The sequence below is a fragment of the Pinus tabuliformis genome, chromosome 4_1, assembly GCF_031772625.1.
Source record: "Pinus tabuliformis cultivar Carrire ecotype Pingquan chromosome 4_1, CPIR1, whole genome shotgun sequence".
NCBI classification, from domain to species: Eukaryota; Viridiplantae; Streptophyta; class Pinopsida; order Pinales; family Pinaceae; genus Pinus; species Pinus tabuliformis.
In genome coordinates, this window is record NC_142303.1 from 777670847 (window position 1) to 777689674 (window position 18828).

The 18828-nt window shown below is 34.1% G+C and overlaps 1 pseudogene; it reads left to right on the top strand.

The window, feature by feature from the left end:
- Nucleotides 1-18245, top strand: part of LOC149178439 (uncharacterized) — a 32639-nt pseudogene extending 14394 nt beyond the window's left edge.
- The last annotated feature ends 583 nt before the right edge of the window (nucleotides 18246-18828 follow it).

The window sequence follows — 18828 nt, forward strand, 5'->3', positions numbered from 1 at the left end:
CTCATTAGAATACAATTGCATGTTTTAAATTAGACTTAGATTAAAAGCATTTTACTTAGAAATTATTAGAAAGGAAATATCAATTCTCATCACACACATACAAATTGGGAAATTGGTCCCATTATCCCCAGTCAGACCAACCATCCCAAATGAAAAAGGAGTTGCGTTCAAGTTCCGGACTAGGTGGGTACCCCCCTTGTTGTAGACCCGATTTTCAGGGCTTCAACACTACAATATGACTAGGGAAGAACATCTCATATTTTTAAAATTGGTATTAATAAAATTGCAGTAGGAAAAAAATCTAATAATATGAAAAAGTGCTCTTTCCTTAAGACATAATTGGTTTATTTAGTATTTGTAATTTCTTTAGAAGGGCTAAAAAGTGACCCTGAGAAGGTGAAAGGTACTAAGGATTGAATTTCTCCAACAAGTAACCATGAAGTGAGAAGTTTCCATGGATTGGATAGCTTTTATTGACAATTTATTCAGAAGTATTGCTGTATTAGTTCACTGATAGTGGAAACTATCAGAAAGGAGCAACAACCTTTTAAATGGAAAACATCAAAGAAAGAAGCATTCCAATTTTTAAAGAAGAAAATAATTTAGAAGCCAATTTTGTTATGCCTAATTTCCAAAATCCTTTTTCAGGTAAAGTGTGATGGAAGTGGGATGGCTATTGGCACTATTCTTTGCCAAGACGATAAGCCAGTTGCATATTTCAATGATAAATTAAATAAGACCTAATAGATGCATTCCACCAATGACAAGGAAATATGTGCACCAATTCAATCCCTTAATAAGTGGAGTCATTACCTTATTCCCAAAGAGTTTGTTATGTACACAATAATCATTCATTGCAATTCATAACTAGACAACTGAAGTTGAACAAGAGACATGCCAAATGGGTTCAATACATGCAAAAATTTTCTCTTGTTTTGAAACATATTAATGGAAATGCTAACAAAGTTTTTGTTGCTTTGAGAAGGAGATGTATGGTTTTGCAAGAACTACAAGTTAACACTTTGAGCTATGAATGCCTCCAAAAATTATATATGGAAAGTCCATATTTCAAATAATTCAATGAAGCTTGTGAAAACCATGTGGCAAGAGATACAAGTATGTGGCTTGAGTACATGATTCAAGAAGCATTTTTGTTTAAGAGAAACATTCTATGCATTCCAAGAGGGTCGATGAGATACAATTTGTTGAAGGAGAAGGACAATGGAGGGATTGATGCCCATTTTTTCCATGACAAGACATATGAAAAAATAAATTCTTTTTATTTTTTTCCAGGTATGAGGAAAGATGCTAAAAGGTTTGTGGAAACATCCACCATAGTTAATCTACTAAAGGAAGGAAACATATTTCTGAGTTATATAAGCCACTGCCCATACTCAATAGGCCTTGGGAAGCCATTACTATGGACTTTGTTCTTGCTTTGCCAAAATATCAGAGAAAACATGTCTCAGTTTTTCTAGTAGTGGGCAAATTTTCTAAGATGGCACACTTTATACCTTGTTTAAAAAAATGATGTTACTCAAAATGATAATTTATTTTTCATGGAAGTGGTGAGACTACATGGATTACCCATAGGTATAGTATCAGATCAAGAGACAGGTTGTTGGAAATTTTTGCAAGACTTTGTGGAGGAAATTAGGAACAAACGTAGTATATAACCTAATTTCCCATCCCCAAATGAATGGGAATAATAAGGCTGTTAATAGAATTTTGGGAAAACTATTGAGATTTTCACTCCATGAACATAATAAACAATGGGATCAAATACTCTAAGAAGCTAAATTTTCACATAATGATTCTCCTAATAGGAGTACAAGAAAATACCTTTTCGGATTGTGTATGACATGCATCCCAAAATTATTTATAAGTTTCGAAATTGGGGGAAAAGAGAAGATCGAAGTGTTGATGAAGAAGTCTTTGCCACAACTATTCAAATGATGCAATTGAGCAGGTCAAAAGGTAATTACAAGAAATTAGCCTTAGATAGAAACAAAGAGTTGATCTCAAGAGAATGGATGTAAATTTTGAAGTTGGGGATTTGGTTTTAGCACATCCATGGAAGGAAATTTTTACAAAGGAGGAATATAATAAGCTGAAATTAAATGAAATTGGCCCCTTTGAATTCTTGGGGAATTTCTTAGCTAACACTTATGAGGTTAAGTTCCCCACCAGTATAGGGATTTCACCTATATTTAATGTTACATATTGATACCCTTATAAGGAGCGTAGAGAATAAGAACGTGATGGAAAAGAGAAGATTCTTTGGGAATCTTTGCTGCATACAACCCATAATATGCAGATGGACATGGTCCTTGACCAAAAGGTCATCAAAGGAACCAGGAACAAAAAATATTATGAGTACTTGGTCAAATGGAAGGGCCTTCCAGTAGAAGAAGCAATTTGGATGATATAAGAAGAAATTATAAGACATGGTAGCACTATTGCCGAACTCATGGACATGAGTTCATTTAATATTATGTTATAAGGGAGTTTGATGCAGGGTCATTACTTCATGTTCTGTTTTTTTTTTTTTAATTCCATGTAAATGTTTGTAGGAAAAATTTTAGGGGCTAATATTCATAGGTGGGCTAATTTTTGATGTTTTTTCAAAAAATAAAATTCACCAATTTTCATTTTTACTAAAACAATTTTTCCTAAATTTTATAGTATATTTTTATTTAGCTTATAAATCAATTTTTTTTTCATAGATATTATATGATGAACTTTGGAAATTTTAATAATTTTAGAAAAATATCACTAAAGATTTTACAATTTTCATATCAGGGACTATTAACATTCGCCGAAGTTTCTAAAATTTAAGATAAATTTCCATCCTTAAAATTTTCTGTGAATATTCCTTTCTCTTCATATTTTATTTTACAATGTGTCCCTTGAAATCCAAATACACCCATATGTTACTTTTTAGTTTGTTGATGTATCCCTTTTGTTTGGAAAACTAGCTAGGTTGTTAGTAAAGAGATTCTAGAGAAGACCAACTATAATTTTTAGGGAGGCTCCTATTGGTAACATCTCCTTTTCCATTTAGGAATATATTCATTTCTTATGTATAAATATGTATGCCTAAAGATCTCACTGGTGCGAAGGGATAGAAAAATAAGAATGAGATACTTTATTTTATGTCGCAGATGAGTTCATCATATTACATTCTACTATTCAATTCTAGGGTTAGACTAGCATCTATGATTTCATTATTTTTTTTAGGTACAACACTCTACATCCTAGGTAAACACTAGGAAAGTGAGCTCAGACTAGAAAACATATTCTTAACCAGTCGGTGAATCAAGGTAATTCTCCACTGAAGAATGAATTTGGTATGTCTTAGACAAGTTTAGACATAATTTATATGTTGGAATTTATTGGTGTGAACATTCTTTTAAAAATAAAGAGTTTTGAAATCTTGACGGATTGTGGATAAATCCTCGTGCATGAAATGAGTTTGATAAATGAACAATTCCTAACTTCTAGAATAGTATTTCAAGTGGCGAGATATTATTCAAAGGTCACCCCTCTGAGCCCCCTTATTATTCTTTGAAATTTTAAAAAATAGTCGAGTTTAAACCTCATGCGGATGGATCTCATTAAATAATCAAACGTTGGCGTAGCGGGTGGGTCCCCTTGGTGAATTTGAAGAGTTCTCATCCCCAACCAATAAAAATCTCAACCCCCAACACTGTGTGGGTCTGGTAGCTCTAGTTAGACCTTCACTGAAGTCAGCCATCGACCCTTGTCCTTTAGTTGTAATATATATATATATATATATATATAGAACAACCCCAACTCACCCTAATATTTGATGGATCCAAACTTAATTAAGTTTTTCTTAAAATCTATGTAAAAAGAAAATAAAAGAATGTCGAAACAGATTTCACAAAGGAAGTGGGAAGCAAAACATTTTGAGGTATTTTCCATGGGGTCTGGTAGCTCTAGTTGGACCTTCACTGAAGTCAACCATCGACCTTTTTCCTTTAGCTATAAGATATATATAAAAGAACAACCAGAACTCATCCTAATATTTGATGGATCCACATTTAATTAAAATTTTCTTTAAATTTATGTAAAAAGAAAATAAAAGAATGTTGAAAAGGGATTTCACAAAGGAAGTGGGAAGTAAAACATTTGAGTTATTTTCCATGGGAATTTTCCAAAGAGAGATATGAGAAAACCAAAAAATAAAATCAATCATGCTGACACGTCTACCTTCCTAGCTCCCATATAAGTGAATTGGCTCCCTTAAGAGAATAAAAATTCAATTTCTACCATCCTTTTTGAAACTATAAAAGGAAAGAGAATTTGGGCTATAATGTGATCTAGAAATTGTCATGGATATTCCACTAGATAGTCCATCACAACATATCTATTACAATTATACTTAAAAATCCAAAATATATACTATCTGGATTATTTTTCCTTATACTTGTGAATTTATTAAGTTACAGGTTGATGCATGCAATATGTAAAATGTGTAAAATAGAGAATAGACAAAAATACAATCGGTTTAACCATTATAACACAAGAAATACCTTCAAATATACTTTCAAGGGAATAACTTAGCTAGAAGTTGAGGCTACTGTGCTCTCCTTCTTTTAATGAAAATTGGATGTAAGTATAAAGAAATAGGGCTTGTGGTTGGGTTGATACAACACACAAATAATCTCTAGTTTCTCTCTCCTTATCCACTCTCAACTATTTCTCTCATCTATAGAACAAAATTCACTTGAATAGAATGAAATCCATTTTCTTCATAGTGGAATGATTATAACACAACCTGATAGCCTACTAGTTGTTATATTTGACTCCATGAAATCTTAACTAGAGTTAAATTATGGACGCTTCTATAGTATACTTTATCATTATCATGTGGTTAGCCCCTTTCCATGAATAATGTTAAATTACATGGAATTATCTCAAATTATGGTGGTAAAAATAGCAAGGTCAGCTTTCAAGCGACCTAATATTTGCTTGCAAACCCTGATTGAGGTTTTTCTTGGGTTGTTGGAATGTTTTGTATGTGAAAACTAGGAAAAAAATGTACACTTATTAAGAAAAAAAGTTTTACCCCAAGGAAAATTTATTTAATGCCTCAAATGGTTCATGGAAAGTTACAAGACCTAGTTTTTCAAAGTAGGTCCTACTGGTAAAAATGGTCCTGTGAGTTGATTCCTCCATGTTTTCCACTTTTAGAGCATTAAGATGGATCAAAAGTAATATAATTATGAAATCTAGATCACACTTCCCCATTTGCGAAGGATTTTGGTTCCCAAAAGCTTTTATTGAATAACATGAGGATATTTTTTCTTCACCTTATATGAATTTTACAATATAGCTTTTCCTCAAAATTTTCCTTCAAATGCAATATCTCTACTGCAAAAAAAATAAAAATAAATAAAATAAAGGAAAAAAAAAAAAAAAAAAGAAGAAGAAAAAAAAATCCTAGTCAAAAATTTAATTTTTTTACTAATTCACAATATTTCCTAAAAAATTATTAATTTCCTCGAACCTTCATTTGGTTCACCCTTGTGTCTCAAAGTGACTGGGTCTTAAAATATTTGGGAGAGATCAAAGATGGAAAATTCCATTTCTAAAGCATTCCAGGAGGAGCATATGCCTTCGAACTGGAAACAAAGTTCTCTTGTGGCTTTAACCTAGAAATTGCAGTCTTGAAGAGGGAACTTGGAAATGCTAAACTATTTTGGTGAAGGGAGTTTGGAAGCCTGCTCAAACTCTTGTCTCAATAAAATAGTTTGTAGAATCCCTTCACACTCAATCATTTTTCTCCACAACTACTAAAATATTTTACAATTTGTAGACAACCTAAATATTATCACTCGATGAATTGAGGGAATAACCTCAAATGCATTGGAGGAACAACTCTCATCAGGCTTATCCCGTATATAGTAAAATAGTTTGAGCCACATGGAGAATAAAGTATAACCAATATGTTTGATATTTTCTCATGAGGGCCTAAACGTGTTGCTTTTACCAATGGATGGTGGGAAAAAGAGTTAACGATCCAAAACATTCACATGTTCCAGAAAGTGTTGACTATCATGGAATCTATGTGTGTGGGACAAGATATAATCAATGAAGCCCTAATACATTAGCCCAAAATCTCTCTAATGGGGTATATGAGAATTATGGTGAGAGATCCTCAGTTCCAAACTCAACTCAGGTTAAAACCACTTGGTTTTTCTCCACCATTGATAGTACCAGAGCATGACAAATGATTTGTTTTGGACACTATAGTGACTCTTATTCTTCAACAAGGTGATGTGAACTACACAATATTAATCCATTTGAGTTTCCTTTCATGGTTTCTTATAATATAAATCATTATTAATGCCATGTCCTCATGATCAATATAATTAAAAAGAAATTTGGAAGCCATTTGGATCAATAAAGATTATGTGGCTTTCTCATCCCTTCATTATGTTATAATGATAGAAATCACACATTGTTTGATATTTATGACATGATTTTCCTCGTTGCAAATTTTTTGTAGGTTTTTGAATCCAATGAGTTATCAAATGGAGCTACATGGAATGTTTCACATATGATGTTGAGAGTGGATTCCACACAATTAAAGGAAATGAACAATTGACAGGAGAAATATTGATGACTATTATCCATTGTGCCCCCCCCCTCATGCTCGATGTTTAATGGTGGGGGGATCAACACTTTCTCCATCGGGGTAAACCATTTCCTTTATGTGGCAACAAAGACACCATTCTAGAGACCCCCTTAATGGTTTCCAAAACCACTAGGGACCCCCCCCCCCCCCCCCCCTCCTCATATTTCGCTTATGGTTTTCGCCATACCATCTCTAAAAAATTACCTCATAGCATATCTTTGATTCATGGTAAATGAACTCATGTGCTTCATATCTAATGAACTGCAAAAAATAATTTTACAAGGCCAGCCACATTTAAAGTATAATATTAATTCCCTGTGGAAACAATGGTGTAGAGTTTAGAACAACAAATTTGGTTCATAATGGTTGGGATCAAATTCGAGTTACAATCTTGGGGGATCAACTAACTATTGGCATTAGTTATGGAATGGTATCAACCAATTGTATGTATTGAAATCACATCAAAGTTACACTTACCCATAATTATTTTGTTCAAAATACCTCATTGGACTAGTATTAGACACAACATGGCATATTTATGATAAGTGTGATTGGTCGATTAACATAGATGTAGCATCAATTCTAGGTTGAGATTTGTCATGTTGATTAACCTTTGTGAAAATAGTTCATCTGATGGATTGTCAATACTATAATAGAAGTGAATAAATATTCTTGTGCATAGCTCTAGGGAGTGGATTCACTTGAGATCAATATTCCCAATATCTTTGATTCATAGACCCATTGAATGGAACAAAAAAACTTCATACATACTTATCTTATCTTTTCTATATCATTTGGAGTGCTTTATAGGGTAAAGCCAACAAATATCTTCTATGGTAGAATTTCCACAAGGCACGAAAGGTGCTAGGGTCAAGGACCATTTCCATTGTTGGGACTTTGAGTAGGAAAAATAATGGAAAAAATATAATAATGAAAAGTTGAAGACACAAAAATGAAGATGGTGGCCATCATGATGATGAAATTCAACAAGGGAGGAAACTTTGTGTAAATTCAAACTTCCCATTCAGTGATTTGCTAAATTTTTCCTTATGAGTGCTCACATGTAAAGCTCCGCTTTTAGCTATGAATTGTAAGACCAACGTGCTATGGTAGCCTATTTTATCAACATATGTGATTTAAATTGAGATGGATGTAAGGAAATGTTATCTCTTTAGAATGATATTATAAATTTTAAGGATCAACCATGTTGCAAGGGTCATTCTATATGGATGGAAATCGATTATTATAATCCTTTTTCCCTTAGAATCTTCAAATGATTTTTCATCCTCCATTGTCACTAGTTATTTGAGTAGTGTTGAAAAATATTTGGGAAATTACTCAAAATCTCCTCATCCTATTGAATTATGTGACACGATAAGAATATGAAGTTGTAAGAGGAACCATATTCAAATTACACATGGAGAACCACTATGTACAATCAAGGGATCAAGAGGTCCCAAAGAGAGCTTCCACCAGTAACTGGTGATGGGAATGAGGAACTAATTGATGCAATAATACCATATGATGAGAAATCGTGGAATGAGATGTTCGATTCGTAACAGAAACCTATACATTCTGTTGGAAATAATATTGAGGGGGGGGGGGGTGAATCAGTAATAGTAACTCCATAATTTTTCATTTCCATAGGCAGATTTGTATACACTACTTTAGCTAAGTGAACCAGCTTGTACATGCAATTGTTATTAAAGCAACCAGCATATATGCAGAGAAATTTTGATTTACCCAATTTATCATGTATTGAACTTTAACCAATATGTCAAATATTAATTAGAAAGTGCAGTAAAAGTAGAATAAATCATAAGCATCACACATGAACACCACGATATAAGGTGGAAACCCAATGTGGGTAAAAACCACCTATTGATGTTGTCTCTGTCTTCTTTTAATAATAAAAAAATTATGTTTACAATTTTGTACTGGTGCAGACTTATACCAATACGTAGGCTTCTACCTGTAGAAGGCTACAACCTTCTCTTGTTTTCCATCTACTAAGGTAAGGGAGATACAATCCCCTAGCTCTTGTACTAGCCAATATGTTTGCTAGTACGTAGGCGCTGACCTATAGAAGGCTATGACTTTCTCTCTTCCTCTAGGGACAACGTTTCATAAATTTTCGGACTGGATCCATCAACGACATCATTCAATCATCAAATATATCTGCATCAACCAATCACCTTTTGAACCAACCACAACCAAATCAATCAATCACTTTGACAACCCATCAATCTAATCATTCAGAACATTGTCACCAGAATACAGTAACCAAAACCCAAACCACTATCCAGAACACTGCAACAGCAAACAATAGCAACTAAAACATATTTTATAAGGTACACACTACTTCCATGTGTTGAACCTACGTGTATACACGCTTTTCTCAAAGAAAACTAGCGTATACATCTACAAATATAAATTCAAAGTTCTACAACTATTTTAGACTTTAGTTATACCTAGATCATATCATTTACAGAATAATATATGCGTCAGTATTCATATGTAGAATATACATGAGAAAAAACAGATAATGATAGTTCATTTTACGCCTTATGATCTCGATCTATCATTATATCTAATTCCTCATCATCTGCTAAGGTTCATCCTTGGTTCAGATCCAACAATGCACAATAACCCAATAACCTGCATACTAGATCTCACACTTCATCAGATATTTAATACTTGCACACATTGGCCTAATGATATTCTCCACCATTTATAGTTTTTAGGCCTTTCTCAATACCATGTGCCAAAACCACTTAGGACCATTACCTTGGACCAAATATCTATGGTCAATACCTCGGACCAGATACCTTGGACCAACACCATGGATCAAAATACCATGGACCAAATACCTCTGACCAGAAACTTAGTTTTCCAAGGTATACACACTTTTCCTTCTGTGAAAGTGCATGTTTATGTATACACGAATTATATACAGTGAACCTACGTGTATACACAGCTTGGTCAATGGTGAACTTGCATATACCCCTCTTTCTTCATTATGTGAAGACTAATTTGTAATTCTTTTTTATTTACCTGCTATACTGTGATCTTTCATCTGAGTGAGTTTCCATCAAGGACAATACCTCTATCATAATGCCAACAAACTCCCCCTTTGGACTTGCTGGCAACAACCACACCAAGTCACTCTCCCCCTTTGACATCAAGGGCAAAGGGTCATGCTCCCCTTGAGTACTTGCTGAATTCTTTGATATGCTAAAGTGTGTTGATTGAGCTCCCATGATCAATTCCATGCTCCCCCTGAGCACAATCAAAATCTACAACAAGATGTTCTAAAGGAATAACATGACTCTATACATACATCATCAATGACCTTCCTATCACCAATGACTCATACATACATCCATCTCCCAACCAAGTGGGGATATACCAACAAGAAACATTACATCATCCATCCCATGCATAGTGGGGTTACAAATTAGGTATTTTCATGACCTTTACATTAAATGATATACATGATATATGTAATAGAGACCAAATATCTTAAACGAGGCCATGATAGTCATCAGCAACTATCATATGATCTGCACCATTAGCAGCATCTGTCAATAGCATCCAGACCAACAACCTGTATATGTCCATCATTAGTTCCCAAAATATCATCAACCTGTGACAAAGTATGTCGGCATATATCAACTCATCCTCTTGATCTCATCAAGATCAACTTGCTTCATTCCCTTATCTTAACCTTCCTTGAATCAACTAAGCATATGTCATATCTCCAAGTGGTAGCACAAAATCATATCATATGTATGTGAAAACACCATAGACATCTTTATCAATAATTGTATGATCTTTCCACAAGAACCTTCATTATGTTATCACTAGGGAACATCCCACATAATCAACCATCATAATCAACATATGTGAGTATCAAGCTATCATCATAAAGTAAGAAATCATTAGGTACCAAAGACTTCTAGTCATAATGCCAACAATGCTTTATTAGAAGCATACCATGTTCTCCCCCTGAACCTGTTCCACCTATTCACTGTCAGATCTCATCATTGCATATGTCAGTAAGAGATATCAAAGCATCATCATCAATGAGATATACATCAAGTTATCAACAATTTTATGAGGACCAATATATTTCCAAATGTTATCAGCAGATTGTAACCATCATCAAACAGAGCAGATAATTGACAGAACCATAGCAGACCCCTTTCTCTTGAGTTTGGCCCACTTCTTTCCTTCAAACCAACATATACGCGACTGTGCCCATAGAAATACGCATATGTACATGACTACGCTTCATGAAACTTCCATATAACCACCCTCGTCTGAAAAAATAGGATTTAATAGCAAGATGATCCAGCAACTACTCCCAGCTTTTGTCTGAGATATTCAATTGTCTCTCTCGGTAGTGGTTTAGTGAATATATCATCAACATGTTCTTTGGAGGGAACATACTCCAATTTGACCTTTTTTTCAAGCACTTTTTCACGTAGAAAATTATATTTGATGGGTATGTGCTTGGTTTTGGAGTGCATGACTGGATTCTTTGAAATACTAATGGCACTTGTATTATCACATAGAATGAAGATGGGTGGAGTACATGTGATTTGAATGTCTTGCAAGGTTTGCATCATCCAAAGTAGTTGTGTGCACCAAGATGTAGCAGTCACGTATTCTCCTTTAGCTATAGGTAATGCAATTGAACTTTGTTTCTTACTCAACCAAGACACTAACCTGGAACCTATATAGAATGCACCACCACTAGTGCTTTTTCTGTCATCAACACTTCCGACCCAATCTGCATTTGTATATGCATGAAGTGTAAGATCTATATCTCTAGGATACCATAAACCAAAGTTTTTTGTTGCTTGAAGATATTTGAAAATCCTTTTGACTACCTGAAGGTGTGATTCCTTTGGATTTGCTTGGAATCTTCCAACTATTCCTACTGCATGCATGATGTCAAATCAGGTACCTGTTAGATAAAGTAGACTGCCAATCATGGATCTGTAAGTTGGTTGATGTACTGTTGTTGATTCATCATTTGAGCTGAGACTGCATCATGTTACCATTGGGGTACATACTGGTTTAGAATCTTCCATGTTGTATTTTTTCACGATCTATTTGAGATATTTGGTTTGTGAGAGAAAATACCATCTTTATTTTGTTGAACTTGTAGACCAAGAAAATAGGTAAGCTCACCAAGCAAGGACATTTCAAATTCTTGCTGCATTACTGAAGCAAAATTCTGACTCATAGATTCTTCATTGCTACCAAAAATGATATCATCAACATAAACAACAATTATTAGAAATTTATCAGTGTCAATCTTTGTATATAGATTGCTATCTACTGACCCCTTTGAAAAACCTTATTGGTGGAGATATTTGTCAAGACGGTAATACCAGACCCTTAGAGCCTGTTTTAGACAATAGAGAGCCCTTCTAAGTCTACATACAAAATTTGCATCATTTCCAAGAATGAATCCTTCTAGTTTTTCAATATAGACTTCTTCTTCTAAGTCTCCATTAAGAAAGGCAAATTTTACATCCATTTGGTATACTTTGAATTTTTCAAAACTAGAAAGAGCAAGAAACATCCTTATGGCTTCAAGTCTAGCAACAGGTGCAAAAGTTTCTTTAAAATCTATACCTTCTTATTGAGCATATCCTTTACAAACAAGTCTGGCCTTGTTTCTAATAGCTTCTCCATTTTCATTCAGCTTGTTTTTGAATATCCATTTTGTTCCTATGATATTCTTATCATGATGTCTAGGAACTAATTCCCAAGTATTATTCTTTTCAATTTGCTCAAGTTCTTTATTCATGGCCTTGACCCAACATTCATCTTTGCATGCTTCATTTACATTTTGAGGTTCGGCGGAAGATAGTAATGCTAGATAGCTTGAGGCCTCTATAATAGTTCTTCTTATCTACACACCTGCCCCTTTTCCCCTAAAATTTGAGTTTCTGGATGATTTTTATGAACATACCTGGATGAATTTTTTTCTTCTACCGTTATCTCTTCTTCTGGTGCTTCATTGGTTTCTTCTTCAAAATCATTGTGATTTGATGTGGGAAAATAATCCTCATCTTCTTCATTGTCATAATCTTCCATTTTTATTTGTTATGGATTTTTGCATGCTTCATCAACCACAACATCAATACTTTCAATAATTTTCCCCTTTTATTATAACATTTATATCCTTTACTTCGGGAAGAGTAGCCAAGAAGAATACCTTCATCTGCTCTAGGTTCAAACTTACCAAGTTTTTCATCAGTGCTCTTGATGTAACATTTTCTTTCAAAAACTTTGAAGTATTTTACAGTATGAGTCTTACCATACCAAATTTCATGTGGTGCTTGAGTGGTGTTTACCCGAACATTTTCTTGGTTGAGAGTAGTGACGACGGCAAACGCATCTTCACCCTAGAAGGTTGCAAGAGTTCTAGATTCATCTAGCATAGCTCGAGCCATTTGTTGAAAAATTATGTTCATCCTTTCTTCCACTCCATTTTGTTGAGGAGTCCTTGTAGTGGAGAACTGCCTTTTTATTCCATGTTGTTCACAAAAGTCAAATAATTCATTTAAGGTAAATTCCCCTCCTCGATCACATTTGAGGCATTTGATTTTGCGATCTGATTGATTTTCAACCAAAGCTTTGAAGGCTTTGAAATTTTCATATGCTTCATCTTTATGCTTTAGAAGACCTATCCAACACATTTCGAAAAAATCATCAATGAACAATATAAAGTATTCTTCTCCACGAGGTGACATTTTCCTTGATGGTCCACATAAATCAGTATGAACAAGTTCAAGAGGCTTACTAGCTTACCCTTCCTTTTCGATGAAGTAGGATCTAGTTTGCTTACCAAATTGACATGGTTTGCATATAGTATTTTCAAGAATGCTGATATCTAGAAGATCATGAACAACCTGGAATCTGCATGCTTTTCTTATTTGAGAAAATACTAGATGTCCCAATCTTCTGTGACATAACCAGTTTTCATCATTTTTTCTTAGATAGCATTGTTGTTGTCCTCCCTTGAGTATGTATAAGTTGTTTGGAGTTCTCATACCTTTGATCATGGTTTCTCATCTGTCAAACTCATGGACAACACATCCATTTGATCGAAACACCACTTCATTTCCTTGATCACACATTTGACTCACACTCAACAGGTTATGCTTTAGACCATCAACATACATAACATTCCCAACTTTAACTTTTTCTTTCAAGAAACTAGAGCCTTTACCTTTTATGACAGTAGGAGTATAATTTCCAAAAGAGACATTCTTTTCTTTTTCTAAGGCATTATATGAGTGTAGTTTTTCTTTCACCTGTCATGTGTTTTGAGCATCCACTGTCTATGTACCATTGGTTTTCTTGTCCTTCTGCATACAAGGCTATACCACATCTTCTTGTTTGCAGTTCTTTCTTTCTCCATATTTTGGGATTTAATGGAGTTTGCTCCTTTTGAGATATTTGCCAAAATTTACTCCTACATTCAGATTCTTCATGGCCAAAGTTCTTACAAATTGAGCATTCTATTTCATTTTCAAGAAGAGAAAAGTTATTATAGGAACTTTTCTTGATCCCTGTCACATTCCTTTGATTTTGTGCTTCTCTAGTCATCGTGGTTTTGTAAGCAACACATTGAGCAATTTTGTGTCCAAAATTATGACATGAGAAACATTGACCATTGAAGAAGTTCCTACAATTATCGAATCTATTGATTTGGTGATTGTAGTTTCTATTCATCTTTAAAACAAATCGAGTATGATTTACCTAAGGTTGGTTGTGACTTCTATTCATCCTCGGAGAAAACTGAGCCTAATTTACCTGGTGATCTGCTTTATAACTTTGCTGACGATTGTCATACTGTTCACTGTTCTTTGTTGCATCAAGATAGCTTTTAGTGGAGGTTGACGGCTTCTGTGATTGAGGTGCTTCTTCAATATATCCAAGACCTGTCCTTATCAGAGGAGAATGTTGCATTTTGATAATTATATTTAAGGTTTCTGATCCTTTAGCAAATCTAAGATTGAGATATTTTGTTTTCTCAAGATCCTTTGTTAGACACAGAATTTCGCATTCTAGTTTTTCATTTTGTTTTTCTCTTTCAACAAGTTGATATGTCAAGGTATCTATAATCATATTCTTTTCTTCTAGACAGATTTTGAGTTAAGATATTTCTTCATGAAGTTCATCTTCTTCCAAATCATCCAAAAATTTATCATCTTCATAAGCCATTAGAAGTCTATAGTCATTATTATTTTCATCTTCATGACTCTTTGATAATCCATCACTATCTTCATGAGTACAGTAGCTCTTTTTACTTACACTTTGTTTTTTATTCCATTTTGCAGATTCCTTCCCTTTATCATATTTATCTTGACGAGGACTTTTGGTAGCATAATGATCGACTCTACCACAGGCAAAAAAATTGAAAGGTAGTTTACCTCTAAATCTTCCGAAACCCCATTGAAGATTCTTGACAAAGTTTACTTCATCTTATTCTTTTGGAATATGTCCTGATTCATTGAGTTCTTCTTTTCCTTTTGCTGAAGCTTTAAATGTGGTTTCTCTGATATCTGATGGGCCTCCTTTTCTCATCTTAAAGGCAGTTAAGATTCTGTGAAGTTGTGTCATAGTAATAGTCTATAGATCCTATTTTTCTTCTATGGCATATACTTTTGATTCAAATTTAGCAGACAAGGATCTTAAAAATTTCTCAACTAAGGTAACTTCCTTTATCTCTTCACCCAGATTTTTCATTCAATTAACAACGTCATCTATACATAAGAAGTAACTACGAATACTTTCATCATTGTGCATCTTAAGAGTTTCATATTGAATCCTGAGAGTTTGCAGTTTAGCACGTTTTACCTGAGTCTCCTTCGTAGCTTAGAATTATTTTGTCCCATATTCCATTGGCTGATTCGAGCTGCATAACTTTGACAAACTCTGATTGTGACTGACTTCCCAATAATGTATCGATATCCCTGGCATTGGTTTCATATTGATTTTTACCTGCCGTATCTGTAGGAATTGCTGATGGAAATGTATATCATCCTTCCACAATTTCCAAGACATCTGTTCCAAGTGATTGAAGGTAGGTTGTGGTTCTTATCTTCTAATAGAAAATGTTTCTCCCATCAAAGATTGGCAGTTTGATGGATCCCCCACTTTCTTGATTACTCATGATGATGGATCTTCCTTCAAACGATCAAGCTTATTTTGAAGAACCTGCTTTGATACTAATTGTTGGAAATAATACTGAGAGGGGAGGTGAATCAGTATTTGTAACTCAATAATTTTTCATTTCCATAGTCATATTTGTATACGCTACTTTAGTTATGTGAACCAGTGTGTACACGCGACTGTTATTAAAGCTACTAGCGTATATGCAGAGAAATTTTGATTTACCCAATTTATCATGTATTGAACTTTAACCAGTATGTCAGATATTAATTATGCAGTGGAGTAAAATTAGAATAAAGCATAAGCATCACACATAAACACCAAGATATAAGGTGGAAAACAAATGTGGGTAAAAACCACCTACTGTTGTCATCTCTGTCTTCCTTTAATAATAAGAAAATTATGTTTACAATTTTGTACTGGTGCAGACTTATACCAGTATGCAGGCTTCTACCTACAGAAGGCTGCAACCTTCTCTCATTTTCCAGCTACTACTGGAAGGGAGCTACAACCCCCTATCTCTTGTACTAGCTGATATGTTTGTTGGTACATAGGCGCCGACCTACAGAAGGCTATGACCTTCTCTCTTCCTCCAACAACCACGTTTCATAAATTTTCAGATTGGATCCATTAACAAAATCATTCAATCATCAAATATATCTACATCAACAAATCACCTTTTGAACCAACCACAACAGAATCAATCAATCACTTTAACAACCCATTAATCTAATCATTCAGAATAGTGTCACCAGAATACAGTAACCAGAACCCAAACCAGAACCCAGAACTCTGCAACAACAAATAGTAGCAACTAAAACATATTTTATAAGGTATACACTACTTCCATGTGTTGAACCTTCATGTATATGTGCTTTTCTCAAATCCAACCAACATATAAATCTGCAAATATAAATTTAGAGTTCTACAACTATTCCAAAAATTAGTTATACCTAGATCATATCATTTACAGAACAATATATGCATCAATATTCAGATCTAGAATATACATGAGCAAAAACACATAATGATAGTTCATTTTACACCTTAAGATCCCGATCCATCATTAGATCTAATCCCTCATCATCTGCTAAGGTTCATCATTGGTTCAAATCTAGCAATGCACCATAACCCAATAACATGCATGCTAGATCTCACACTTCATCAGATATTCGATACTTACACACATTGGCCTAATGATCTTCTCCACCTTTTATAGTTTTTATGCCTTTCTCAATACCATGGACCAAAACCACTTAGGACCAATACCTTGGACCAAATACCTAGGGTCAATACCACGGACCAGATACCTTGGACCAATACCATGGATCAAAATACCATGGAAAAAATACCTTGGACCAGAAACTTAGCTTTCCAAGGTATACATGCTTTTCCTCCTGTGAAAGTGCGTGTGTACGTATACGTGACTTGTATACAGTGAACCTGCATGTATACGTAGCTTGGTTATTGGTGAACCTGCGTATACCTCTCTTTCTTCATTCTGTGAAGACTGATCCGTAACTCTTTAATGTTTACCTAATATATTGTGATCTTTCATCTGAGTGAGTTGCCATCAAGGATAATACCTGTATCATAATTCGAACACATTCTAGTTATTCTAAAAGGAATTCAATTCCAGAGAGCTTCCTTAGGAATTTTCATGACTTAGTGTTGCTTATACTAGAACTTATAGGCTTAACATGTCAAATTATAAAGTTTCTTCCTTGATGGTAGTAATTTATTTAGCAGGATGTAGCAAGAGGATATATAACATGGGAAAATATCATACAATATCCTTCTCAATACATAAGCTAGGTCAGGAAAACATACAAAAGCACATTAAGTTTTCATTGAAATGTAGGATTCATGTTATTCTCTATATTCCTATACTCACCTTTCACTAATTTGTGCTTACACAAACTGTCAAAGATTTCAAGAAGCAAAAGACCTCATCAAGAGAATGCATCAACAAGGGTTGGCCTTAGGACATGCCCATTTCAGTCATTTGATTTTTTCATTTGGAAATGATAGCCTGGTTGATGATGCTTCCAAGTTATACATGGAGATAGTAAGCATAGGACTTGAGGCTGACTTGGCTTGTCATCACACAATGTTGAAGATAAGCTGTGTCACTGTTCACACACAGGAAGGGATTTTATGATTTGAAAATCTACATGATTATATAGAACCTAACGGATGCTTTTGTAGGATGGATATCAATATTTATAAATTTTTGACAAAGATTTTAGAGGAAAGATATATCTTAGAGTTGAGAAAAAGAAAGGGATTTTCCTATCAATTGAAATTCAAAGGTGGAACCAAAATCAATAATTTTGAGCTAATGTACAGAACATGCAAAATAGAGTTATCTACATAGAAACATAGACATCTACATCAGTGTCTATTAGGGACAATCATAGAAAATAGACATCATATTTATATGCATTTTGTGTCTACTTACATTATATATTGCACTAATGCCCCACAAGGAAGGGTAGTGCAGTTTTTAATAGAAATTAGTAATAAAATTGGGTTGCTTTTAAATAGAAGACAATAGTGAAGCATACAAATATTTTACAGAGGTTCATGAGTTTTGTGAATGTTTTCAATTACTTCATCAATAGAAAATTATTTTATTTGGATTTTGGTAGATGTCCAAGGTATTGAACAATAAATTTTTCCTTTCTTAATGATTGTGTTCAAACATGTGGACACAACCCAGGGATAAAGTAGGAGTATACTTTTGAAATGGTAATGATGAAAAAATTTATACTTCTAATTATGGAGCTGAAATTTGTGACCATGAAGGTACCTTTTTTCCCACTGATTATTATTTCTATTCTCTAGATCATCTGCCAAGCACAATTCTCAATATAACTTGCATTTAGTAATTGTGGTAAAAGATGGAATCACTTGATCAAAGTATATTCTAATCGAGTCACAATTGGAGATGGAATAAA